General features: G+C 44.1%; 1 protein-coding gene across 3 annotated transcripts in view; it reads left to right on the top strand.

The window, feature by feature from the left end:
• Positions 1 to 2,206: 2,206 nt before the first annotated feature.
• The window catches only part of SGCD (sarcoglycan delta), a 425,473-nt gene continuing 400,579 nt past the window's right edge, over positions 2,207 to 27,100 (top strand). The window contains exon 1 of one of the 3 annotated variants that reach the window (XM_067566452.1): positions 2,207 to 2,232. The gene's annotated coding sequence lies outside the window, so the exon portion shown is untranslated. Of the gene's footprint in view, positions 2,233 to 10,207; positions 10,708 to 12,019; positions 12,272 to 27,100 lie in introns of those variants that run through there. The other 2 variants (XM_067566450.1, XM_067566451.1) reach the window with 2 other exon arrangements.

Genomic DNA, 27,100 nt, shown 5'->3' with positions numbered 1-27,100 from the left:
TGGCAGTCAAAATGCACTCCAAGTCCTTTGTGTCTGAATGGGGAGGAGAGAGCTTTGCAGGGGAGCCCTTAAATGCCAAAGCAAGACTATAATTAGCTGTAATGGTACCCAGAGTAACTTCACTGCTATAATTCTCAGCAGGAAAACAATTATATTGCAGCAGACATGCTGTAAATACAAAACATCCTTTGGAAATATATGCTCCATATACTAAATCCATCTAGAATTAAGGCAAACAATTCTACTTTAATTGGGATTCAAGGCAGACTCACTTTTCTTTCTGTTTGTGTTTTTTTTTAAAGCAGAGAGCTGCCATCTTAGCTAATGCTTAGCGTCCGAAAGGAGACATGGAAATGCTGAATTGGCCCTTGCATTCTATGCATAACTCACCCTGTTGTGCATAGGTATTGCTGGAGTTTGAGATCAGTCCGGGTGTAAGGAGATGCTCCTGTGGGGGGTGGCTGAGTGGAGACTGAACCCAGGACCTCTGCATTTAAAAGCATGAGCCACTACTGCTTGAACTGAAAAGAAACTGCTTTGCTAGCTGAAAGGCTGCAGCTGATTCACAAAGCTCTGTGTGGCCCAGTCACTAGAGGGGAACAGAGTGCTGCAGTGTCCAGGTGGGTTACACAGGTACCGTCTTAGGTCCTAAACCAATAATGTCTGCCTGAGATGCTGTCTGTTGTGATAATGGCCATGGCTGGGACCAGCAGAGGGGCTCGTGCTGAAGCCCTGTTGGCATAAATGAGCGAGGGTTGCTGGCCAGGCCTTACTGCCCTGGAGTTCATTTCCCTCCTTGGTCCATAATAGCCCGAATCCGCTGCTATTTGGGGCACATGACGAGGTTCTTTTGTCCTACGCGTTCAAAGCGAGGGGGATGTCATCGTAGGGATGGGAAGGGAGATTTGTGGTGGGTTATTTTGAACTGCTGCACAGATTCCAAGACCAGAAGGGACTATTGTGATCATGTAGTGTGACCTGCTGTATAACAGAGGCCAGGGAATTGCACCAAAATAATTCCTAGAGCAGACCTTGGTAGAAAAACATCCCATCTAAGTGATGTCAAGGTTGGCTAGAGCATATGGAGGAGGATAGGCGCCCTTTTTAGCATCTTTAGAAATCTAAATAAATACATGTATGTGATCCTATGCAGGAATGGGGCCCTGAGCTGTGGTGAGGGGGAATTTGGCGAGGAGATACCCCCTTGCCCTGCCACTCATAGATGGGGAATTAGGAAGGATCTGGACTGACAAAGAGTTTCTTCTTCCTCTCCCCTCATTCCACAGTTGGAGAGGGTTAGTCCTTTACGGAACAGTCTTTTAGGAGTGAAAAGGGTGGAAACCCAAAGGGTTCTACAGATTTTCAGAGCTGTTTCTATGGAATGTAATGGGAAATGCATACCCTTTTATAGGTGTTTTTGAACCATCCTATAGAATTCTACAGAGATAGGGTTCTCTGTTAACTTCTGTAGCACGGCTCCAAAAGCCTACAGAAAGACTCGCATTTTCAGTTGAATTCTATAGGATTTTTCCATTGGGCATTGGAGTCAGGCCTATTCAGTGATGGGCCAGCCTATAAGTTCAGGGATCCAAGAGCTCAGATGTATCGCTTTGCCCTACGGCTGTCCCTGAATGTAAGATGCTACCCTACCTACCGTGAGCTGTTGGGAATAGTACCCTTAACTCTGAAATTCATGGCTTTGTGTGGGTTTTAAATAAGAACCTTCACACTAACACAGCCTTTTGCATTACATTAGTTATCCCTAATAATAGTGACTATTGTTTGTACGCACCAGGGAACCCAGCCCATCAGTACTGAGAACAACTGTGCAACTGCTAAATTATTTCTGCCTAGTACCTGGAGTGAGGCTTAGAAGTAAGTATGTCTTTTTATTGCATGTGTTTGTTTACATATAATCAGGCTTCTTTCCTTTTTTGCATTGATCTGATTCACTTTTTATTAGAAAATTGTTACATTAGAGGAAGAGCTAAACAATATGGGGGCTGTGGAGGGAAATAAGCAGTTGTCAAACCACTCTTTGGACCTATATATACACACTTCTTGCAGCACACAAAACATGATTCACTAGCAGCAGGTGTCCTGCTGTTATGTTAGTAACGGCAGGGAGGGGGCTGCTCACCATATATGGCATCCCTGAAAAGCTAAAAATAGTTGCAGACTTCCAGCAAAGTAAAAGTAGTTGAGGGTTTTAGAGGAAGTCTGCTTCTGAAGGTAAGAAACAGAGGATCTTTTTAATCTGATTTTTTTTTAAAAAAACAAAAAACATGTGAAGTTTGCCTGGGGAACTGGTGGGCAAATGTTAACTGGAACAAAACTGTCTTCATGAGAACAGCTTGTGGAATGATCAGTTAATGGCAATCAGCGTCGCTGCTGCCACAGAGATAAGAGAGGAATATGTGCCTCTGTTAGAAACAGGACCCGTTTTTTACTTGTTTCAGGGAGCATTTGAAAGCTACACAAGGAGCCACAGAATGCAAATAGGCTGTGTATAATGGACATGAAATCTCTGTCACTTACACCCACAGTGACATGGGGGCCAGCAAACAAAGATTCTAGAAGCTTATTGCAGCAGTGGACTATCAAAGATCTGAATTCTTTGTGTATCTGAGACTTGTGACCTTTGGGCTATTTTGCCTTCCTCTGTGGCGTGTGGTGTGGGTTGCCTGGATTATCCGGGTATCTCACTTAATCATTTATCTGCCATTGTGGGGGCCACAGGCATCAATGCACCTGGATCCCCTCCCCCCATTCTCTCCCGGTGGCACATAATCATTTAGTCTCTTGTGCACTGTAATACTGTAGTCTAGTTTTGGTTGTTTGGGTTTAGCATGCAGGTGCTGTTGGTGGCCTGTGATATACAGGAGATCAGACTACATGAGCTGGTGGTCCCTTGTTCTTCCTTAAACTCTGTGATCCTACGACTTGTACAAATACTGTGTGTGTTCTGTGGAAAAGCAGAGAAAGGTGAACACACAGCCTTCTTTGTAAAAGCCACTATCTATGCATTGATAACGATAGCTAGAGATAGACATAATGGAAAGAATGCTGTTATAGAAACGAAGCTAGGTTCTGTGTGTGTGCACCCATGTGCTCCTCCCAGCTCCCTATATAGAATTATACCTATATAAAGAAAAGGACAGTGAATCCTAGCAGAAATGAAGGCTGTGGAAGAGAAACAGCAAACCATGGAAACTAGAAGAATCACATGGATTTGTAGATCTGTACCCTTGTTTTGACACATCCCAAAGCCGGCTTCTGCTCAGGTGGAAGTTAATCGCAAAACTGTCATTGCCATGAATGGGAATAGCCATGAACTGCAACTAACATGGGGTTAAATTGTGCATTTTTCTTACTTGGTTGAGCAAGGAAATAAGACATCCCGTATTTCCCCCTTGCTTGGATCTTGGGTTCCGGTCTGGTACATAGTGCGACTCCTGATCTTTGGATACATCCTCCTGTGAGCAAGTGGGTGAAGTGGGGCAGAGAGGAGTGGAGAGTGGTTGGAACCTTGGCTGTGCCCCTGCCACACTCCCACCCACTTGCTGGCCAGAGTAGGGAAGTAAGCTGCACCCTTTCGAGGGTTGCAATAACTTACGGTAGCCCCGCAAGAAGAGGGAACCCAAGGAGGAAGTGTGATTGAATCTCACAGCCTTCCTTGGGCTGTTCCTAGGATGGAGCTGTTATTTACCACCCGTTACTCACTAAGGAAAGGTGGTTTTGTAGAAAGGATTGTCTTGTAGTTACGGTACTGAAGTGGGATTCAGGAGATCTGGATTGACTTCCTAGTTCTGCCACAAACTCCTTGTATAACTTTGGGCAAGTCACTTCATCTCTGTGCCTCAATTGTCTGTAAAATGGGGACAACATCCATCTTGTGTCTATCCTTTCTGTTTAGCTTGTAAGCTCTTTGGGGCAGGGACTGTCTTTTACTGTGTCTGTGCCCAGCACAACAGGGCCCTGATCTTGGCTGGGACCTCTAGGCACTCTCATAATACAAATATACAGAGGGCGGAGCCTAAAGACTATCTAGCGCATTGAAAGCAAGGGAAAATGGGGATGAAATTGAGGTTAGACAAATACTTGTCAGGGATGGTCTAGAATGATAATGCTTGTTCCTGCCATAAGTGCAGGGGACTGGGCTAGAAGACCTCTCAAAGTCCCTTCCCTTCTTACAATTCTATGATTCAAGATGAAAAATGTGATTTCTTTTCCCCCCACATTCTAACTGGAAATAGGCCCTTACTAGTGACAAAGTGGTTGGACAATTCTTTAAACAGAAACTAAACTCTAGGGTCACCCACAACGGACCCAATCCTGCTTATGTATGCTACATCTAGTCCCACTGACTTCAGTGGGATGACCCACAGGGCCAAGGAGGGGTAGGAATTAGCCCAGAGTGGCTGTAGAAATATTTTTTGTATTGACCCTAAAGTTTAGAGTGGCAGAATTTAAAATACAAAGCTGTGAAATTCCAGGGCACAATCAAGACCGGGGGGGAGGAGGGGAAAGGCTGTGTCACCCCTACCCTACAACCTTGAGTGCCACACAGTGCCTTGCTGTAGTAGTTTCTATCTTGGCTGCTGACAAACTGTCCTCCACCATGCAGGCCACATCTTGAGTGTCTCTGTGTAACTGCAGCCTGCCAACTGCACCCCGGCTCTCGCCAGCCTGGGTTATACTGCAGGGCGACCCCAACACCACCCCCGGTCCCAGATCGTTCTCCAGAAATGTATGTCCTGTACCGCCCAGCCCTTTCCTGCACACTATAACTATATTAAGTCCATTATTCCTTTATGGGAATAGTATGACAGTGTATTACTTTAAATAGTAACCCAGACACTTCAATTTAAAAACACTGGATTCGATAACACAGTAAAACAAATTTAACAACTACAAAGAGAGATTTTAAGTCAGTATAATAAGGAGGCATAAGAGTCAAAAATGGTTAAAAGAAAAATAAAGAAAAAATGCTTACTAGTATCTACTTAACAAACTAACCTAGTTGCAAAGCAAACTTTCTCACTACACACTGCAGCAGATTACTGGCCAAACTCTTCAAGTCAGGAACTCGTCCTCCAGAATTAATGGTTATTTCCTCTTGTGTTTTAGGGTGCAAAGAATGAAATGGCGGGGCAGTGCTTTGGGGTGTTTGTTCCTCCTTTTTATAGTTTCAGTACCCCTCTTGAAAAACATTTCCAGCAGAGACTCAGAACACAGTCAACCTGTGGAACTCCTTGCTGGAGGATGTTGTGAAGGCCAAAACTATAATGAGGTTCAGAAAAGAACTAAAGTTCATGGAGGATAGATCCATCAATGGCTGTTAGCGATATTGGGAGGGGATTGCTATTTGCCAGAAGTTGAGAATGGGCCTGCAAATTCTCAGATATCTGCTTTATATCCATGTCTGTGGATGTGGATAGACACAGATCATTTTTTGGCAGATCAGCTATGGCTCTCAAAGGTGGAGAAGCAGCTATCTGCAGCTTATAGCCTTTGAGGCTGCTTCCCTGCCTTTGAGATCCGGGGTGGGAGCTGGCTGCCAATCAGCTGCCAGCAGTGGAGCCCCACGGAAAAGTTCTTGGGGGGCTCCCCTGCAGGCTGCTAATCAATCAGCTCTTCCACAGAGCTCCCCTATTGGCTGCCAATCAGCTATTCCGCAAGGCTCCCCTGCACACCAATCAGCTGTTGGGCAGCTACCTGGAGGGACTGGCCCCTAAACAGCTGAGCAGCGGCAGAGGCTGCAGCGGGGATGGCCCCCAAACCGCTGATTGAGCTGCGGGTGCATGTGGATGGCAGTCGGAGGTAAGATGACTGGGGCAGATGCAGATGGGATGCAGATCCACAGTTGTATATCCATGCAGGGCTCTAGCTATGGGAGGGATCACTTGATTATCTGTTCTGGTCATACACTCTGAAGCTTCTGGCTTTGGCTACTGTCGGAAAACAGGATATTGGGCTAGATGGACCACTGGTCTGACCCAGTGTGGCCATTCTTATGTGGAAGGATCTTCCCTGCTGATTTTTTCCAGCAGTTCTAACTTTGTTTGTTTTCCCTTCCTGCTTGATGATTCTGTTTACTGCTTAAATGCAAATGAAGGCAAGTGCACATTCCTTCCTTTGTTTAAGGGAGACCTGTCTTCTGCCTGGGCAGGGTTGTGGAACATGTGTTATGAACATCTTACAGGGAAATCTGGTACAACATTGGCACATCTATTTTATCAGGACAATGCGAATCAGCAAATTATGGGTTTTCAAATTGTACCTTACAGAAGCGTACCTTGTGCAAAGATTAGTTCAGTAATGTGTAGGTTGTGAATACAGGGGTGTATTCTGTTACACAAAGACCCATGAAAATGGAAATCTACATGCTCTTCTCTACATTTGATCTTAAACACTGCATTAGTAGATATGGACAAGAAAGGGAATTGAAGGAGTGACTGTATGCTTAGAAGTCCGAAAGAGAAGAACAAGCCGGGCTGCCAGGGACTGATGTAAAACAAAGGGAACCCTCAGGTTGGCAGTGTAGAACTTCTGCTATGGTTGCCGATCTACATTTTGCTGTGTAATAATTGTTTTCTTCCACCATAAACCAAGGTATTGATCAGGAGAACTAGAAAGAATGAGGTCTGAAATGCATTATAACCACATTGCTTAATTCACATGGTCACAGTTGATGTACATGTATCTTTCTCTGCTGAGCAAGCTGGAAATGACAGAAGACAATTTAATTTGTTTTTTTCCCCTCTTTGTGGAAGTAAATTGCTACATACGCTCTCATATGCACACCCTGGCAGTTTTATGCTAGATCCCAAAAATCTAATTCAAAGCATTTCCAGGAAACCTGACCTGTTCCTGTTTAGCACATATTTTAATCTTGCAATTTCTGAATACAAGCTGTTTAATGGTGGCATGCTGAATAATCAATTCCACTTGAGTGCATAGATCAATACTATCTCTGAGATGTCTGAATAACCATTTAAAGCAAGCAACATAGGTCCAAGATGGGGAGGCTGATGTTCTCGACCATACTGTGGGGGGTTTAATGGCACCACTGACTATGAGTGGAAGCAGAAATAGTTTGGAATGGGGAGAAATTGTCTGACTTGATTTGCTGATCATGACAACTCACAGTGAGAACACTAAAACCAAATCTATACACAGTGAGTTGACATTTGCTTCTTTTAAGTAGTGTCCCTTTACGGGATGCAATAATTTACTGGGTTACTCTTATTTAAGCTGGACATCTGTTTCACAATCTCTGTATGGTACCTTGGTTCAGATTTTGGGATTGTTTATTTTTTCAGTCTCCTGGTTTTCTTTGCAGAAGCCAGGTCGCAGTGTTGCTAACTCTTGATTTTTCTCACAAATCTCACCACACTGGGTGTTTTTCTTAAAGCCTCAGCTCCTGGAGTCACAGCATTACATGAGATGCTCCGCTTTCATTTACCCCTCTTTGTTGTTGGGGCAAAAAGCTTAAAAACACGATCCCTAAGGGCCCAAAAATCAGACGGTGAATAAAAAGAACCCCATATTTATTATGAATTTTAAGTCAATCACACTATTTCTGTGGCCCTAACTCATGATTTCTCAGTGTTTAGGTTTGGCAGTGCTGAAATAGCAGTAGGGGAAGTTTTTCTAAAATGTTCACTTCCAAAGGCAGGGGAAAGAGGTAGGTAATCTCTTAACGGCAAAGTTAGCATCTTTGTCTTCGGAAAGCCTGCCCCAACATTTCTTCTGCTTCTGCCACAAAGCTCAGCTGTGGTCAGCTAGAAGCTTAGCAGCAGTAAAATGCAGGACAATTTAACATCCCAATAAATCATCTTACTAGGAAATCTCAGTACAACAGTTTGTGTTAACCAGGACATTGACTCACCTGGGGGTTGGTAGCACCAGCTGCTGTCACTAATTCAATAACTTTAAACAATGATTGTTACAACTGCATGGCATGTGTGATTATATGGCACAGTTAAAATGTGACTGGAACTCCCACTTCTGGGATGGAGGTTAAGTCCTGCAGCTTTTCTGAACTGGTATTACATTTGGGGGATGTGATTGTTGGATTTGAGAAATGTCTGTGGTTTGTATTTTAGCTTGCCTGGTGTATTCATTCATTCATTCTCCCCTTTATTTCTCATTGGAAAAATGGGTGACATTTAAGACTGAATTTTAACAAAACATGTTCAGAGGGTCAGGATTTTTCATCACTCGGGATTGAAATTTATTTGCTTTCATTCTGTTCAGTGATTGCATTTTCCAGTAACTAATCTCAATAAGAAAAAGCCCAAGCAAACCAACCTGCCAACTATAGAGTTCAGTGGCACAATCAGTGAGAGGCAGGGACAACTTATGAGTTTCTAGGAGAGAAGAACTCAAGAGCAACTAAGAGAGAAATCGAAAGCTTTAGGATTAAGTTATTTGCTGCCGTAACTTCATGGAGGTCAGTGAAATTGTCATCAGAAAAATACACTTTGTAGTGTTGCAGAAATGCTGATCGGGGGGTCCTCTAGGCAATTCCCCCTAAATCAAAGGAAAGACATGTATTGACTCTAAGGGGAGTTGGGTCAGGTCCTACCAGCAGTAGTATTTGCACCCAGGGATAGCACTATGGCTTCACATGGCATGTGTGTCTAGGGAGAGGAAAAGAGCAGGCCTTTTGTTAATCAGATAGATTCCCCCCCTTTAGTTTCCCTTCATCCTTTGTTCTCCATTTTGTGACAGTGAGGCGTAGTAGTGGCCGTGAAGGCAGTATTTCAATCAAAACCAAATGCCACAGTGCATGATACAACGAAGCTCCCCTAAGAATTCCTGATAAACTTTTGTAAGGTGCAATTTTCTATGCTTCAGAAGGATGTCTTCCTCCCAGTTGCAAGAGCACTTGTTTGCTGGATTAAATGGAAGGGAGAAGCAATCCTTTTATTTATGTATCCTTTGGCTTCAAGCTGCTTAACTCCCACTCCTCAAAACAAACAACCTTCTTATCTTGGGTGGGGGGAATGGGATGGGGGAAGCATAAAGATGATCTAAAAAGTGATGTCTTCAGCTGAGAGTTTTTCTTACATTTTCTTTGTAATAGCAGTGAAGTGCCTTCAGCTGGCGGTGTTTATCCCACAGTGCTGGGTAAGCCAAAACTTTCATTAGCTTGCACTGGAATGAGACCACTGGGTTATGGTGGGGCCTAGGAATTAATATTTCTCAGAGGAAAAAAAAGGAGAGTTCTAGTTTGACTGTGGCTGTAAGATTAAAATCTCTTGGCAAAGTAAGTAATTCTTGTTTTTTTGCACAGTATTTAAATGTTTAGTTCTGATCTTTAGTGCCAAAGTAATACACCCCTTTTATTGCTTTAGGAAATGCACCAACTTTTAGCTGGTGGAAAACAAGATTTTTGCCTGTAGTGGAAAAGTGATGACCTTTTCTGTAGTTGGAAATCAATGTTTTTACCTGTCCCAGTCCCCAGAATACTAAACTTTGTTATCAGTTTTGCTATTTATCTGTGCACTTAGATGGCTACCGTAGCGGAGCGCCTCTTAATCAGGAATAGATTTTTATCCTTACAACACTTCAGGCAAATATTACCCTCGTTTCACAGGAAAGGAGCTGAGGACTAGGAGAGGTTTAAGGAGTGTTCCCCAGTGACACAGGCGCTGGCTGAGCGGAGAACAAGTCTCCTGAGCCTCCGTCCCAGTGGCCCATCTGCTACAATACAATTCCTCCTGCGGTCTCTCGAGTGCCTCCGCATAGGAGGGACAGATGAAGCTTGATCCAACACCGACCCCCGGTGGGCTCCCGGCAGAGTTAGCGCCAGAACATGTCTAGGGGGCGAGGGAGAAGCGGCCTCTCGCCGCCTTTTGCAATCTCCTTCCTGCAGCCTGCTTCCCAGCCAGAGCCGCTGTGGTTAAACGCATCTCCCGGCGCCCGAGACAGGGAGCCCCACTCCCCTCCTCCGCCTCGCAGGGAGGCGGGTCCCTTCCCACCCGCCTTTTGCACGGCTGCGAGGAAAGGGGGGAGCGGGGACATGCACCCGCCTCTTCGCTAGAGGCGAGGAGGGAGCCGCCGCTGCGTGCTCCTGCAGGGGGACGCTGCCCGGCTCGTCTCCCCGGCTCGCAAAGAGCCGGGCGCCCCGGGATTCCTGGCGCTGCAGGGGGGGAGAAGCCTGGCAGCGCCCCGGGGCAGGGGGCTCGCGCGCACACGCGCACACACACGCGCGTGCACCACACCCACACCCACACGGGAGCCGGCACGTGGGCGCTGCTGCTGCTCGGTGCAGCCTGCCTCCCCTCACTCCGTCCCTTCCCTCCGGGTGCTTCCCAGCGCGCAGGGAGCGAGCGCCACAGAGCCCGGGCGGGGCGGGGGGGACCCCAGCAGCTGCCAGAGGGGGGCTCGGTGACCAGGAGAGAGCGGGCACCTCCCCCCCCCCCGCCTCTGCCCGGCCCCCCCAGAGCGAAAGCACGGCACGCCGCCCCCCAGCCCGGCCTGAGCGCGTGTAGGAGCCGGCTGCATGGAGGCTGCCGGAAGGATGCTCGGGCGGGGGTGGTAGGCAGCGGCGCCGGCTCGGAGCACCCCGAAGAGAGGAGGCGCCCCCCCCCGCCCGGCATGATCTCCTAAGGGGGCGGGCTGCGTCTCTCTCTGCCCCCCGCCCCCTGGAACTAGCTGCCCTCGCCGGCCGGAGCCGCTGGAGGGGTCCCTGGGGTGAGTACCACGCGGGGCGCCGGCCGCCTGGGCTCCAGTCCCCGCGGCGTGGGAAGCGGGCGTGGGAAGCGGGGGAGTCCCCGGGGGGGGGGCGCCCCTCCCCCCCTTTCCAGCAGCAGCCCCGCGCCCGCAGCGCGCCCGGGGCCACTTTGGGAAGTTTCTGCGGCCGCCCGGCCTGGGGCTGGCTGCAGCCGGGGGGTGCATCGGGCCAGGGGGGTGCATCCGGCCAAGCCTCCGCCGCGCCAGCCCGGGGCAGGAGCCGGGAGCCGCCGCACGTGCCGGTGTGTGTGTGTGTGTGTGTGTGAACGGAGCCTGGGCTGCACTTCGCTGGGGAGCCGGGGGAGACGGCGGAGTAAAGGGGGCTCGGTAAAGGCAGGGCACGCCCGCTGACCATGAAAAGTGTGTGTGTGTGTGTGTGTGAGTGAGCTGAACATTGTGTGTGTGTGTGTGTTAGTGTGTATGTGAGCTGAACACGAAAAGTGTGTGTGTGTGTGTGTGTGTGTGTCAGAGTTGGCGGTGGAGGAGCAGCAGGTGAAGTGAGGCAGGGAGGGGCTGCAGCCCCCGCCGACGGGCAAACTCTTGCACCCTGGCCCAGGGCAGGGGAAAGGCGGCTCCGGTTATCGCAGCCCCGGCACAGCTTGTGCGGATGGAGCCAGGGAGCCAGCTGGGCTGATTAGCAGGGTGGGTTGGCAATTGATCAGTCTGCCTTCCGGGGGGGTTCCTGATTGACTCCTGCCCCTGCTGTGATGCAGTGTTTTGAAGGGGCAGGGAGAGGTATGCTTCCCCTTCCCCTTGACCCGTGCTAGGATGCTGCTGTCTCCATGTCCTTGTCTTGATGGTATGCTGGGAAACCGCAAACTCCCTGTTGGGTCACTAATTGTTCTTGCAAGGATGACATGAACTTCAGGGCTGTGGAGACCCCATTTTGATGGAACCATGGAAGATTTGCCGATTTGTGTTTCATAAATGCAGTGTTTGTTTTTCCCCTCCGATCCCAAAAATGTATCCGCTGGGTCTAGGCAGAGTAGTGGAATTTGAATCATAAGATCCCTCTCCTATGAAGTACAAAACTTCAAGAGCTTGTTGGTTGTATTGACAATACACTTAATTTTCTGGTGACTTTTCTGAAAGTACAACTGCTATTCTAGTAGATACCCTTGAATCTGTAGCAGTAAGAATGACCATTGAAGCATCTTTATTTTAATGTAATTAATTTCATACAATAATGGGTGATTATGAAGCCCCCCCCCCAACTCAACTTTAGTCAGGTGTCTCTATTAAATCAGCTGTTGAAAACACACCCATTCACATGATAGCACCTCCTGTTTTTTGGCTGGAGAGGTAGGCAAAAGGGTTCAAACTGAATTGTCTAGATTAAATCAAAATGAATTACTTAGTATTGGGCAAGGTTGATAAATGAACCATTCAGTCAACGGTAGTGTCTCATTTTGGAAAGAGAGAAGAGCAATTCTGAGCGATATTTGAGAAGCCTAGGTCAGGCACCAATAGTTTACTGAATTAGATGCGCTGGCTAACAGATATGCTTGTTCTGTGATACCTACAGGTAAGCATAGAAATCTGCTTACCATGTCTTGCACTACACGGAGCAACGTGTTCTGTAAAGGATTCTAATCTTTCATTTTCCATTTCTTATAATCATGGACTATATATTCAGTTGGTGTAAACTGGTATAGTTTTATTAACGTCAATGGAGCTACCCTGATTTGCACCAAATGAGTATCTGGTCCCATATTTCTAGATGCTTTGCTTGGAAAGAACTTTGTTTTGAGTGCTAAGGGAGGTAAAATGATATTGACTGGAGAGAGATAAGATGTGTCATTTTGCCTCAGTATACGCACGTTTGGGTGTAGTGAAGGAGACCCGTCTGTGAGAAATGCATTATAAAAACAGCTTCATTTCTAATCTCTTTGATTAGTGTAGATCCAGATGTTACAATATTTTGTTTGCCACTAGAAAACGGGCTTTGTCTTAAGTTCTTAAAAATTCTTCCAGTGGAATATAAAGGAGAGTTTGACTTTATTCACACTTGTTTGTAGCTTCCAGCAATTCTTACTGTTAGGCTTAAGAATCATGGATTTTACAGTAATAGTGCATTTCATTTTCTGCTGTCATTAATTTCTCTGTTATCTACACAGACTTTCTTGGTAAACAAAAATAATTTTGTTTTGCGGAGAATAAAGTTATGACAACTTTCTTGTTTTGCCAGCACAAACTCAGTGTTACAAACACTGTACAGAGCTGATAATTTGAGGGGATATTTTTCAAAGCCCCTTTCAAAGAGGAGTTAGGCTGCCTGAGGTTTAAGGGGAGTATGACAGTGTGTTGGCACTGCCTGTGAGCCAGCCCTCTGATCACTGCAAGTCCAAATGGACTATGAGAATTCTGCCCAGTTGATAGATTGGGATGGGCTGATTAGCTCAGATGGTACAGGAGACACAGGAAGGAAATGCAGAGGAGAGAGGGGGCAGGCTTTTGGAGATGAGCTCTCCCTTCCTTGTCGCAGGAGTTGAGGGATTCATGTTACTAGAGGGATGAGGTTATGTGGTCGGTAAAGGCAGTGGAAAACAACACTGTAAACAAATTGTATGAGAGGTTTTACCAGAAGAAGATCTCCAAGCCATTTGGGGGGTTACAGAGGTGGTAGGAGCAACTCTGCCATGCTACAGGGAGGTGGATATGCAAGTTCCCTTTGTGATTTAGAAAATCTCTTCCTCAATAAATCAGGTTAGAGCAAGAGATACATCTTGCACAAGCTTTCAGGCAATCAGTGTCTCTGGTTCAGGTGTTTATAGTTACATGGAAAACAAACATCATATAACAGAGACTGTAGTGCCCTAATTACCATGCGGTAGAGTTGTATAATCCATGTGCATGGATCCTTTATAAGACAAGTTATAAAGGAGTGCATTGAAAGTTGCTTGCTAGAGAGAGATAAAGAGCATATTGTATGCAGTGGCACAGGTGATTGAGCCTTGCTCTCAGAAAGAGGAAGGTTCTGTATAGGGAGATGCCTTTATATATCTGTAGCATGTGGTGGGACCTTGGCCTCTGTTTGTGAGCCAGTACAGCTCCAAATGCGTTCTGTGCATCAACCAAACCTGATTATGACTAAATAAAAACTGGTCTAAGTACCCTTAAAAATCAGTATAGCACATACTTGATTGAAAGCTTGTCATGTGTTTCATAAGGTTATTTTTGGTTATTTTTCCTGTCATTCTTCCTTTAAAATCGTACTGCACTCTCTTGCCACTTTGACAGTGACTTTAACCCTGACTTACTGGTAAATGGTAACTGTACACTGGGCTGAGCTGAGAAGGTGCTGGTATTTTACTGAAATGTTTTTGATGACTATGGAAGAAGTCTATTTGGGACTAACGTGCATTGATGAAACCTCTGGGGTACATATCTTGCACTGAAGTTTCCTAGGAGGAAAAATTACTTTCCAAGTCATCTACTTCTGCCTTTATTTCATGAATGGGAAGTCCAGGCTCCTTCATCTGATTTCTTTAAGTCCAGTAGATACTTGAAATGGGAACTGTCTTTGCCTAATAGCTTGTGTATTATCACCACCATCTGAATTCATTTATCTTTGGCTGCCGGAGGAAGTGAATTTCTTCTGTTTCAGTCCTCTTCGGTTGTAGACTATCTGCAACTAGAACCTGAAAGAGCAAGAAGTCCAAGGAGGCCTAAGTTTTTAAATTGAAAAACGCTTAATGCGTGATTGTCAAAACAGTAATCGACAAACTATCTTCTTGTTGCTTGCACTAGAAGGCTCTGACAACGTATTACTTTAGGCATTGTTTGATGACAAACTTTGATTTACCAGATAATTGAAAAGGGTTGAATTTTTGTATTCAGAATGAATACACAGAAACTTTTGGTGTTTAACCCTTAGCTTTTCAAAACAATATGCAGCTAATAACCTGTCTCCCTGTCACTGATTCTGGTGGGAGGGGTGGTTCTGAAAATGTCTGGTCTTGTTTGAAAAATGTAATGGTAAATGTTTATACAGTAAGGGCTGTTTTAAGTTTGATATCTTTTACAGTTTTTTTGGGAAGGACTAAGTTTTAAACTATATGAAACTTTCAAAATGATTTAAAATTACTTGGATCTAAAGTTTGCGATTTGCTTAATTCGGGACTAAATGCTAAAGATCATAATAAATCCCAGGCATTAATAATGGCTTGATGTTTTAGGAACCAATGGGAATCTTTGCTTCCAAATGGGGTGAGTTATTTGGGCTAAAGTTTCTGCCTAGTGTAAACTGGTGTAACTATGCATTCAGGATGCACCAATTTACACCTGCAAAAGATCTGGCCCTCTGTTTCAAGCTCTGGGAGATCTTAAGATATGAAACCTTAATGATCTTGAGCCAGCCCCTGTGGTAATCAGTTGAAAGAATACAATTGGATCAGGCTCAAAATCACATAGTTCTGGTGTCAGTCCTGACTTTTCCCCTCTTGGTTTCTGACATGATTTCATTGAGTTTTCGTAGGGCTAACTGGAAACCAATAATTTTATATGCTTTGAAAGGTGAGAATTCTGCTTTTCACTGAATTTAAAGCATTGAAGGCCATTGTCTTTTCCCAAGCACTGATGCTAGACCAGAGATCTATGGTCTATCCCTGATCCCTGCATAATAAGAAAGCCTTGGAAAATCTCAGTGGCACATCCCATCTAATCAGCAAATCTAGAGTGAACATTGCAAGTTTCTTGTGTGTATTAGCGTGTTTGCGAATCTCATGTTGCAAGTATCACAGTTTCAGAGTAACTGCATCTGAATCCTCCCCTCCGTTCTCCACTCCAGGAGTTCCCAGTCGTGTTGGTGCCTCTCTCTCAGCCCCTTGAGGCAATGAGGTGTGTCAGATTGGGCAGTCTAAATGTTTCTACAAATATTGAAGCGTAGAGCAATGCACTGTACAGTGATGAGTTCTTAGCACCTGGTGTTGTCAGTCTAGAACAAACTTTAGGATGTGCAATTACGATGTGTTCTTTTGCCAGTCCATTTATAGAGGACACCTCATCAACACAATGTATTGTGGTTACTCCTTTGGAAATATGACCGTCAGTTGTTTTTTTTTAATTGTACTGTGGCCGTATGTACGCTGGGGATTTGCCTTCATTATGGCCCTTATTAACCAGCAACCGGTGTAGTCATTCTGGCACAAACACTTACTGCAGACTGGCGAAGCTGCTGTTTGCACTGGTGCAACTACTTTGGTGGTTGGCTGCTGATGGCTGGAATCTGGACAAAACCACTGGGAAGATACGGCCTTATATGATGACCAACCAATGCTTCTCTGTTGCCTTGCTTTCCTGGTAGCAGCCTGGGTAGCAGGGATCTCTCATGGTCGTCCAAGCGAGGCAATTATGCCCACCCATGAATGGCAGTTGCATTACTCCTCGTAATGCTTGTCTCACTGAGCAGAGGAGGTGCGGATTGCTCAGTAGGCAAAACCATGGCTGGGCACCAAAGACCTCCGGCAGTCGGTATCATTCCCCATAGCCTTTGTAAATACTAATTCAGATCATGGACACAATTCCTGTTTCTTCCTACAGCTACCCACTGTCCACCCCCCTTTTAAAAAAAAAAAAAAAGACAGGAATTTTGTTCTTAGGTGTGATTCCTGTCTGCAGATAAAACTAATTCTGTTGCATTGTTAGAAACCAGTCTGTGTCACTGCTTCTAGCCTGCCTGTGCCAGCTCTATCCCAATACACAGGCGCTTCCTATCTCACCTTCACATCTCAGATGTACTCTGCTAGAAGCAGGCAGTGGGAGCTATCCTATTGAACCGATGCTATTAGCGGCGGCAGAAACACCTCTCTCCTGAGGAGGGTTCATCTCTGCTGGATAATGAGCTGTGTTTCAGTCAGGAATGGAGCTATTGCTATTTGGATCACAACAAGGTACAAATGAGGAAGCACCATTGGGCTTTTCCTACAGCCTCGGTTACACTTGGCAAATGGCTAATTAAATGAGAGCTTTTTTCGCGCCACTGGACTGCTGCTCACCTCGCTTCCTGATAAAAGCATTTCATATAGTTTGTCCCACTCCAATAACTTCTTGAAGTCTTTCAAACCTGTGCATGGCAACAGCCCAGGATTTTTATTCCAGCTTTTAAAATGCAGTGTGCTCTGCTACAAATGTAAGATCTGAAGAATGACCTCAGTGCCCGAAGCTCTAAATGTCTCTGAGACTGTTCCACGTCTGTCAGACAAATCATCGGCAATGGGGACAGCTGTAGCGCTGGGTATGAAAGGCTTGACTTGATTGTTCTGGGTTATTTTCCAAGAGATTTTTTGAATTGACTCACCTATGAGTCTGTTTATGTATGCTAAGTGAGATACTTCTGGTGCAAAGGGTTAGCACGGAGGTCTACACATCTCTTCAGAGCTATTTTCTGGGTTTAAGTGGGATGTAAGTGGAAGAGAGAACTTGTGCTCTCAAGGGTGAATTTCATTCTCTTCTTACTATTCTTAGGACCAGGTAAAAATTGAACTATGATTTTAGTTATCCATTGTTATCTGGATTCCCCAAACCCCAGCTTCTAAACCAAGTTGCTGCTTATATTTTGCTTCCCAAAATCTAGATTCTGAAGCTAGATTAATATGGTGTTTAACTGGACTATACTTTCCATCACGTCATTGAGACCATACATGTTGTTGATCTTGTGTAGTGTGGCTTGATGCGCCGATTGGAAAATGGTCCTGAATAGCTTGATTGTTTTGCAGTTTCATTCGCAGAGTGTCTTTGCTAGCATTTTGTATAAAATCATTAGATATATTATTGTTTTGAGGCAGGCACTAGGAAATCTACTACTTGCCCTCTGTTTCTGTTTAATAGGATATGTTACAGCAGCTTTGTCTTGCATGAAACAAATGTGATTAATGTGGTGGGGGGAAGGGGTGATCAGACAGCAGTGTGATGCTTTGATGATAAATTGATTGTTTTATTCTATTTCATATGTTGCCAGAAATAGATGCTTGAGAGGATGTAGGAAACTTGAACCAGATATTCAAGAATGAGTCATGGATTTGAAGTAGCTAATAGTGAAGTGGCTGATCCTGCTGTGATTGATGTCAGTGGAAACGTTGGAGCAGAATCAGGCCTGGAGTCATTAATTACTAAGAGATGATAGTTTCTGAAAGTGTGAATACAAGATTCATCTGTGTTGGCTTGGTTGTCTAAGAAACAAATCTGTCATTTGATTTTTTTGTTTTGTTTTGTTTAAATCTTCACTTCTGAGCAAGGATAACTTCCAGATTCATCTGCCAAAATGGGTCTGTTTTTTCTTAATGAGAATCATGGCTCAGATCACTTATGTAGAATGGAGCCCAGCGTGTTGTTACATGCTTTAATTTCACACACAGAAAAATCACTTTGAGGTTTAGTCTTTCATTTAGTGTTACGGATAACAAGCTTTCCAAGTCTGTTGGGAGAAAAAATGTGTGCATCCAAAGTAAAACTACTGAAAACTAAGGTAATGATGTCATCTTAGTTGGATACATTTTCAGAATGTCTTTTGTGGAAGTTAGCAGAGTTAGAGAAGAGTGGTGCTGAGCATCATTACCAATTTCACTTCGTTGTTTCATTGTAATGCTCTTACTTCTGACAAGGGATTTAAAAAGAAAATCTATTTTTGTATTCGTATCAGAAAATATTCTAAGGTAAACATGTGGAGAATGTTACAGGCTGCTTGAGTTGGAAATGAGAGAATACCTTAATCAAAATCCATCATGGTACTTACTCCTGACGGCAGAGTATACTAAAGATTTACGTTCTATTTTCTGAGTAAGAACTCAGTGAAGGAAGGATGTGTGTTTAGGTCTCATGACCAGAATGCAATAAAGCAGGTATGAAATCTGTTGAGCTTTTCTTATGGCTAAATGGAAGAATTCCTCCAGAAGGTCTTTTCTCAGATGCTGTTGTACATATATTATTGGTCTGCCTGGGGCATACTGTAAAAGAGAATCATGTGTGATCATCTCTATAAAAGAGACTTCTGACTTGCTGTGATGCTGGCCTTCTAATAAGAACTTATCTTCATGATGATGTCTTTGTCTTTTTGCATTTTCTTGCTAATACAATGGTGAAAAAGACAGATAAATAACGTTGCTTTGTATTGTGATAGTCCCTAGAGATCCCAATTGTGGAGTTGGGCCCCATTGTGCAAGGCATACAATAATACAAATGTCGATTAATGATGAGGGTAATACTAGTCAAACATCACCCTTTTAATGAGGGTAGTTTTTTTTTTTCCCTTTTTTCCCAATAACTTTCCCTATATGTTTTTTTTTTTTTTTTTAATTGAAAATGTCTGCAATTCTCCTAGCTGGGGGCATAGTTCTGAAAGGGGATGACAGGCTGGCTGTGCAGTTGCTTGGGGGTGCATTTGGAGGTGGAAGGTGATAGGTTTGGGATGTGAAGCTGGCGGATGGGGGCAGAGTTGCTTCAAATGGTCAGATTAATGTTTTGATTCCTTCTTGCGCCCCCTCCTATCTTTCTCCTCTTGGTTTTCTTGGGATATCTCGTTTTTTTTTTTTTTTTTTTTTTTTGGCCATATAAGTGATTGAATGAAAACGGGGGAGGAAGGAAAGAATTGTTGGCTGCTATTTGGGTTCTCTCGTCCCAATAAACACCATGGAGTGGATTTTGGGACCTGCCTTTTGGTGGCTGGAAGAAGGGTTGTTTTTTCTCTGCTCATTACTCCAGAGAGATGCTGGCAATGAGGTTGTGTGGAAAGGCCGGTGGGTCGGGGGGGACACGTAGGTGAGTCCTAGGGGGTGTTGCTTATGTGCGTACTGGCGGTGGCTATTCCCTTTTCCTGGTGCTGGCTATGTCTCTTCAGCCTCTGCTTCTTCTCTGCTCTCCACCTCAGGCTGCTCTGTCTCTCTGGCTGGCATCTTTGCCAGCACCAGCTCTCTCTCGCAATGGCAGTTTAGGCTTCTCAGGAAACCAGATACTGGCTCTGTGCAGTACCCTGGGCCTCGCTCTCTTGAGCCTGGGCATTTGTGGGAACCCAGACACACAATGGCTGGTCTGTGGAAAGTGTTGGTTTACGTGAGACGTTCATGTTGGTGTCAGCTGTGCACGTCTCCACTAACGTAATTTCTTAAATGGGTGAGAAAGTTGATGGTGAAAGTTTGAAAGATATTTTACTTGCCCATAATCCCTTCCCCTGCAGAGTACAAAGTTGGGGCAAATAGGTTTTGCAAGGCTGAAATGATCAAATGCTAAAACTAGCCCATGTGCACACTAGTCTATTGACCTCTCTCCCTATCCTTCTCTCTCTCTTCCCAAGGAACCTTTTATTTTGGTTTCGAAGTGACAACATATTACAGAGAGTTTTTATATGCATGAGTTTGTTGCCAGCCTTGCATATTCTATTTTAAAACATACTTCTTCTGGACAGGGGAAGTATCTGCTTTGTATAAAGTACTGGCTTAAATATGAGACTGAGACCACTGTCAGGGGAGTGCCAGTAACTTTGGCAATATCCTTTTCATTGGCTACCGTGTAAATGTATGTGTTCCGACAAATACCTTGAAAAATAATCCTGTGTAGAAAAATTGTAAATAACAAGAGTTTTTTATGTGGTTTAGTGAATTAATAGTTTCTGTGCAGGAGGACTATTCTCAACATTGGAATGTACAGGACATTTGTCATTCCTTTATGTTTTGAGTTTGCTCAGAGAGAAGAAAATGCAGTTACAGAAGCCCAAGATATTCATCAGCAGAAAATGTCAGATTTTTTTTTACTGAACCTTATATCTTTAGCAACTGGCTATAATTTGGTAGCAGAGTATGCAGGGCCGGGTGAAAGTTGTGGGGGGAAAGGAGTTCACAGTGGTAGGACCAGTAACAGGGCCAAAGGAGGAACTTGCTCTTGTCAATGCTGTGGAGGAGGTGCCCTCAGTGACTGCTTCTGGACAAACTAGTCACCCTGCATTGCCAAATGCAGGACAAGAAAGTCTCTGGGTGAGATGAGGGGGAGCCTGTGCTTGCTATTGAGCGACCAGAATTCCTGTCGTCTGGGTCTCAGATCTCCATACCCTACTTCTGTGTGAGAGCATCTCCACCGGGATGGGAGACTGTCCTCTGGACCACTGCTGTATCCCACTCACTGGAAATATCTACCAGCTGCTGTCCTTGCTTGCAGCTTCTGTTGCCTCAGCTTGGCTCTCTGTCCCACATAATGAAGGATTCGCCATCACTGACCATTTTTAAATCAAGATTGGATGGCTTTTTCTAAAAAATCTGCCCTAGGAATTATTCTGGGGAAGTTCTCTGGTCTGCGTTGTACAGAGGTCAGACGGTGATCATAATGGTCCTTTCTGGTCTTTAGACTATATAAAGCTTCTGGTAATGGAATGAGAGTGCTTGTGTCCCTTATTGTTTCTGACCCTGCCTAACCGTGTGAGTGTGAGAGAGAGAGAGAATATTATAAATGTCTGATTCTCTGTGTCATTTTAACTCATCCTGTCTTTTCTTTATATATCAAAACTGTCTAAGGTGGCTTCCAGTAAATTCTGAATGCAAATAAAAGTTTAAAATTGGAGTGTTTCAAGTAAATGTGGATTTTGTAGCCATTCAGTGGAATATATTGTGCGGCCTTCAAAATGTCGCAAAAAGCAAAACTCTGGAGACTCAAGAATTGTGAGGAAAGAAGCTGTGAAAATTTTCACGCAAATGTTCTTGTGTTTTTTTTACTTCAGCCCCATATGTGAGCAACATTCTGTCCTCTGGAGTCTGCATTTCTGCAGAGCAGATAGGCTCCCTGCCCCCCGCTCGCATCAAGTCAGTCTCAGAATGCATGGTAGAACAATCCTGCTGTGCCAGGGAGATGGAGTAGATGACCCTGTAGGACTTTTCCATTTCTAACTTCTATGAAGTGACTTCAGAAGAGTTCTAGTCTATTCCATCATGCCCTATTTCCCATTCTGTTACCTTGATAAGATCAAAGGTGGTTTTTGATTACGTACATTGTTAGCCAAAAGATTAACTATTCATTTAATGTTCTTTGATTCCATGCCAGCTAGAAATTAGAGAAATGTCCTTCACGTTGTTATAATTGGACTGTAATTTCCATCTCACATAAGGTGATTCAGCCTCATGGTACTTCTCAAACTTTTAAAAAGTTGTTCCTTGTCATGTCCTTTACCAGGATATCTCCATTTTCAGCAGTGAAACTGATCAAGAGCATTCAGAATCTCCATGGCTAAAGATAATAGCTTGGTAGGTGTTTCAGGGTTTAAAAGTTCCGGAAAAGAAGAATTCTTACTGGATGGGGAGAAAGCAAACTAAAGAGAGGTTCCCTACATCTTTGTTTATTTCTCTTTTTAACTTTAACAAAATACTTACACTGCGGTGTTCGGATGCCAGTCTCTGTCAGTAGCCTGGTATCGTAACTCTATTTTATGGAAAATTTAATGTTAGAAGCTTATCTGTGTTCTCAGTGCAAGAATCTGAGGGCATATAAAAAGTCTGGTAATGAAAAGCAGTGGAAGAAAATCACCCAACACTTGTAAATATCCATCTTGTAACAGACCTGCTGACATTCTCAAACCTTTCCTTTTTATTTCATTGTACATCCCTCCCTGAGTAACAGGTCTTCTTTGTTTTTAAACGCCTCATGACTTTATGCTGTGAGACTAATAAAGCTATCAAACCTTTCTGCTATGGCAACACAAAACAATTACTCACTGAATCGTATCCTTGCTGCGGGGGGGAAAGTCCTATGCTGGTGACACAAGTCTATCAATGTAAAATCAGTGCTGCATCCAAAGTATTGTTCTATCAAGCACACAGCGACAGTGCTGAATTAAAAAGGGCCATTCATTTGTTATGAAAGGATGCACTGCTTTTTTAATGGTACAGCCTGCATTTTTATTGTACCTCTGGGATATTATTAAAAAGGCTTGCATAGCAATTTTTAACTCACATGATTAAATAGAGGCAGCGGGACAGTGGACTCCTATCACATAAAATAGGTTATTTCCACTTTGTTCCTTGTTCTAACTCTCTTCTTGTTTCTGCCATTTACTGTGCCACTGCTGCACAGGGGCAGCTAGAAGAGAAAACTGTATCCTTCACAGACCAGCTGTGATCTCAAAGGCATGAGCCATCTTGGTATAGTTAGTGCCGCAGAGAATAACGTTTCTGTAACTCTAGTTATTAGGGCCATAGAAAATAGAGCTTGAAAGTATGACACTAACGGGACATGGCCTTTGAAGTTGCTGCTGCTGACAGGAATAGAATTTCGAAGTGGAAACCCTATGGCGCTGTCTCTTGGACATAGACACCAAAATCATTCCATATAGGGCTTGATTCTCCTCTCACTGCATCAGTTCAACACTGGCATAATATGAATGGTTCATTGAGTTACTCCTGATTTATATCAGCGCACAGGTGAGAACGCAGTCAGGTCTGCAGGTTCTCTCAAAGCTCCATTTTCAGTCCTTAACCTAACGCATGCCTTTACTTACTGCCCTCCCCCATCTTTAGCTTTGTTTTGGTATCCTCCTTGACTTTCATCATCATCTCCCACGTTTGGGTTTCATTCTGAGACACCCAATGCCTTCCTGGATCACGCCTCCATGCACTCACTCACACCTTTGTATGTGTAGGGTCCTCAGCCCATGCCCCGGAATCTTGAAGGAAGCCCATATATATAAAAAAAAAAAAATTCAACAGCAGCCTTGTGGCAAAATTTAATAGATATCCATCATGGGTCATAACAAGTTCAGTCAAGCTTCAAGGATCCGATGAACTCACAATCATTGCTGAGCTTTTTTTGTGCCCCGGGCCGATGAATGTGTCTCTGCTCCATTTGATTGTAGTGGTAATTGCTTATCCTTCTGTTTATAGTTCATGATCTTCCATATAGCTGCCAGCCTATTTGATGGGCCCGGTTTAGGGAAGGGTGGGATTAAAACATGCAGATGAAAAAATATATTTTAAATCTGAGTCTGGAGTAGAAATTGTTTATGGATCACAGATTAGCTAGAGTGTGTGGGCGCGCATTTGTGGCTGGGAGGGAAATGACCACGTGTAGTTTTGGTTCTGAATCTTAATAGGTTGCCAGTGACAGGATGTAGCCAAAAGCAAAGAGGAATGCTCCATCCTCCATTAATAGGAATTCAAAGAACCCATTTATAATGGTGGCACATTCATTTGTCCACTCAACTTGACCTTCATTACCATTGCTGCTAAAGTGATCCAGCCCCTGGTCTACACTTACCTGGCGATTTGGTGGCAGTCGATGGGAGTTATGCAAGCTACACAGAGTAGCTTGCGTAATTCCTATCGACTGCTGTGCTTCCCTTCTGCGCGGCGTCTTCGGTGCACTGCGCCGATGGGAACCGCATTCCTGTCGACGCAGCGCTATGCCACTTGAGGGGGTGGATTTACTGCGTTGACTTCCTGATTGGTTGAGTGGCTCTACACTGACCACTCGATTGATCCAGAAAGATCGATCGGACGGCGGCGACTTTGCCGTGACATACCCAGAGAGCGGCTGACTGCCGTGTGTTGGCACTCTGTGTCTGAGGAAGCTGTTCTTTCTTCACTGCATACATCTTGTTTTTGTTGTTCCCCTTTGACTGCTGAAGAAGTGGTGGGAGCAGAGGTAGACGTTAACAGAGATTTGGGTGTGTGTAAAGCAATCAATTCATCGCCCCTGTTGTTGAACAAGCTATAGTACAGACTCCCCATTGCTCTGAAATAAATTGCTTCAAATGGATTTGAACATAGGTGTTTCACAGTTGCTATGTAAATGCGACTCTTTTATAAGGCTTCATTAACTAATTGTTGGCAGTTCTGTGGAAGTAGGTCAATGGATGCCTTGATACATCACACACAGGATCTAATCTGCTGCTATAATTTTTTACTAAGATGCTGCATGAGTACATACGTGCCAGCTGGTGGAAAGTATCATCAATTGCCTCGGGTCTCCCTGGGTTTCATTTCACTTGTATACATAAAGAAATCATTGCATTGGCTTCTCACGCAGCAGGGCTGATATTGGCAGTGGCACCTTGTTAAAATGAAGGACTGTCTATCTTATTACAGATAATGCGAGACAAACTACATTTTCTGCTTTGTGACAATACACTCTGCACCAGATAAGGTCCAGAGAGAGTTGTATGTGAGTTTACAGTCACTATAATTCTGTTTTTCAAGAACTGCTATATTTTTAAGATGGTTTCTTTTAACAGGGGTGGGAGATGGGGTGGCTTTTCTTAAGATGTACAATAAAGGGGGAGTTATTTCAAAGGATAAATATGCCAAGTACAGAAAAATGCACTTATGAAAGCTGTTTGCAAGAAACAGTGTCATCAAAGTGATTTATATTGATATTATCCGTAAAACCATTTCTTTATTTTGGCTCGAATACAGCCATGTATTGTAGACAGCCCTGTTGGCATAATTTCTGCTGTGTAAATGTCTATTACAAAGACCTGTTTCTCTTTCTATAACTCTCTCAATTATATTTCAGGTGGGAGGATATTTACTGTAAGTTTGGGATGTAAAAATTCTGATCATATGAATCGGTGACATGTTAAATTGTGTATTTTGGTTGTGAGAATTTGGATATCAAAGTCTGCTACATTGTAGGTTTTCAGAGGAGATGTTGCAGAGATGAGAGGAGGATCTTGGACTATAGAGACCTGGAGTAGTAGGTTTTTTTTAAAGGACAGAAGTGACGATTATGATGTCTAGTCTGGCCTCCTGCATGGTACAGGATATAGAATGTACTTAACGATTCGTGCACTGAGCCCAGTACATTTCTGTTGAACTAGACTCTGGGGGAGACATTGAAAGCCACAGAAGGGTGTTGGGTGCCTAACTCCCATTGACTTGAAATGAAATGTAGATGCCTAGTTGCCATTTGTGCCTTTGAAATCCCCCTCCTCCATTTTTTAGGAAGACATCCAATATTGATTTAAAGATTCCAAATGATGGAGAATCTACCACATCCCTGAAAAGCTTTTCCCATGGTTAATTTCCCTCACTGTTAAAAATGTGCACCTTGTTTCCAATTTGAACTTTGCTGACTTTGACTTCCAGCCATTGGATCTGAGTTTTTCATTAGAACCCTCCAGTCTCTGCTATCTTCTCTCAGCATAGGTATGCATCCTAGATTCATAGGTTCTAAGACCAGGAGAGACTATGGTGGTCATCTAGTTTGATCTCCTCTGAGACACAGGCCCTAAAACTTTCCCAAAATAATTCCTAGACCATCGATTTGTAATCAAATTACTTTCTCTTTGATAAAGTAGATAGACTTGCGTTCATAGAATCAGAAGATTAAGATTGAAAGGGACCTCAGGAGGTCATCTAGTCCAACCCCCTGCTCGAAGCTTTCCTTTAGTCTCTCATTTTCAAGTCTGTTTTTCAAATCATTCCTGTAGTTCTTTTCTGAACCTTTTCAAGTTTTTCAATATCCCTTTAACGTACATATGATCACATGTAGCAGTGTGTTCCTGGGCCCTGTTCCTGCATGATGTGGAGTGCCTCCCGAGGTGCAATGAGATCCGTCCGCTCCTACCTAGGACAAGTTCATTGGGAGCGGAGGGACCTGTACTGTGCTGTATTGGGCTTGTAGTCCCAGGTGAGGGTTGGCAGGACAACCAATACCTTTATTTGAACTGTGGCAGTGACCGTGCAAAGGAGTCTGGAATATAGTCATTGCCGTTGGATGCTAGCTGCCATAGCTCAGAAGAAAAGAGAATTCCCACTGCAACAATATAGGTAGGCAAGTGGGGGCAGAGTGGTAGGCAAGTTATGATCCATCATCTCCCATCTTTTCCCACCTGCTCTACTCCCCTCACCCCCAAATCCTAGACACAGAGAGGGAGGAGAAGGTTGGTGAAGGAGTGGGAGGAGTGTCTCACGTGGGAGAAATTCCTCTCCCTTCCCTCTTTTTTCCCTTTGATTTATAAAGAGAGCAATAAAGTATACAGTTACTGATGTCTTAGTTTACACTAAAGGCAAGTGCCCCCCTGTGTTTGGAAAAAACGACCTCTCTTTGGCAATGTTTCCATCAGTCACTCATCCAATCTGAAAGTAATTCGTTTTCCACTGTAATATTCTGTTCTCATGACATCTAAAAGTTCGTTCAGCATGCTATGCAATGTAATGCAGACAATTCTTGCAACCTCCATGCACTTGCCGATCCAGCTGGGATTCTCTCTGATTGTGAACCGTGAACCTGAACGCTGTTTTTGTATTGTCCTAAGCAAGTTATGCATTAAAGTAGAGACATGCTATTGAATAATAGCAGCTGGCAACATTTTTCCTTTCTTACAGATGACTACGTATGTTTTGTCTCTGTAACATTTGCCATAATAATAAAAATGACTTCTGCG

Source organism: Emydura macquarii, unplaced genomic scaffold (genome assembly GCF_026122565.2).
Source record: "Emydura macquarii macquarii isolate MOO-44397 ecotype Brisbane River unplaced genomic scaffold, CSIRO-AGI_Emac_v2 contig_2768, whole genome shotgun sequence".
Lineage (NCBI taxonomy): Eukaryota > Metazoa > Chordata > Testudines > Chelidae > Emydura > Emydura macquarii.
Note: the sequence above shows the minus strand (reverse complement) of the source record. Positions and strands in the feature narration are given on the sequence as shown.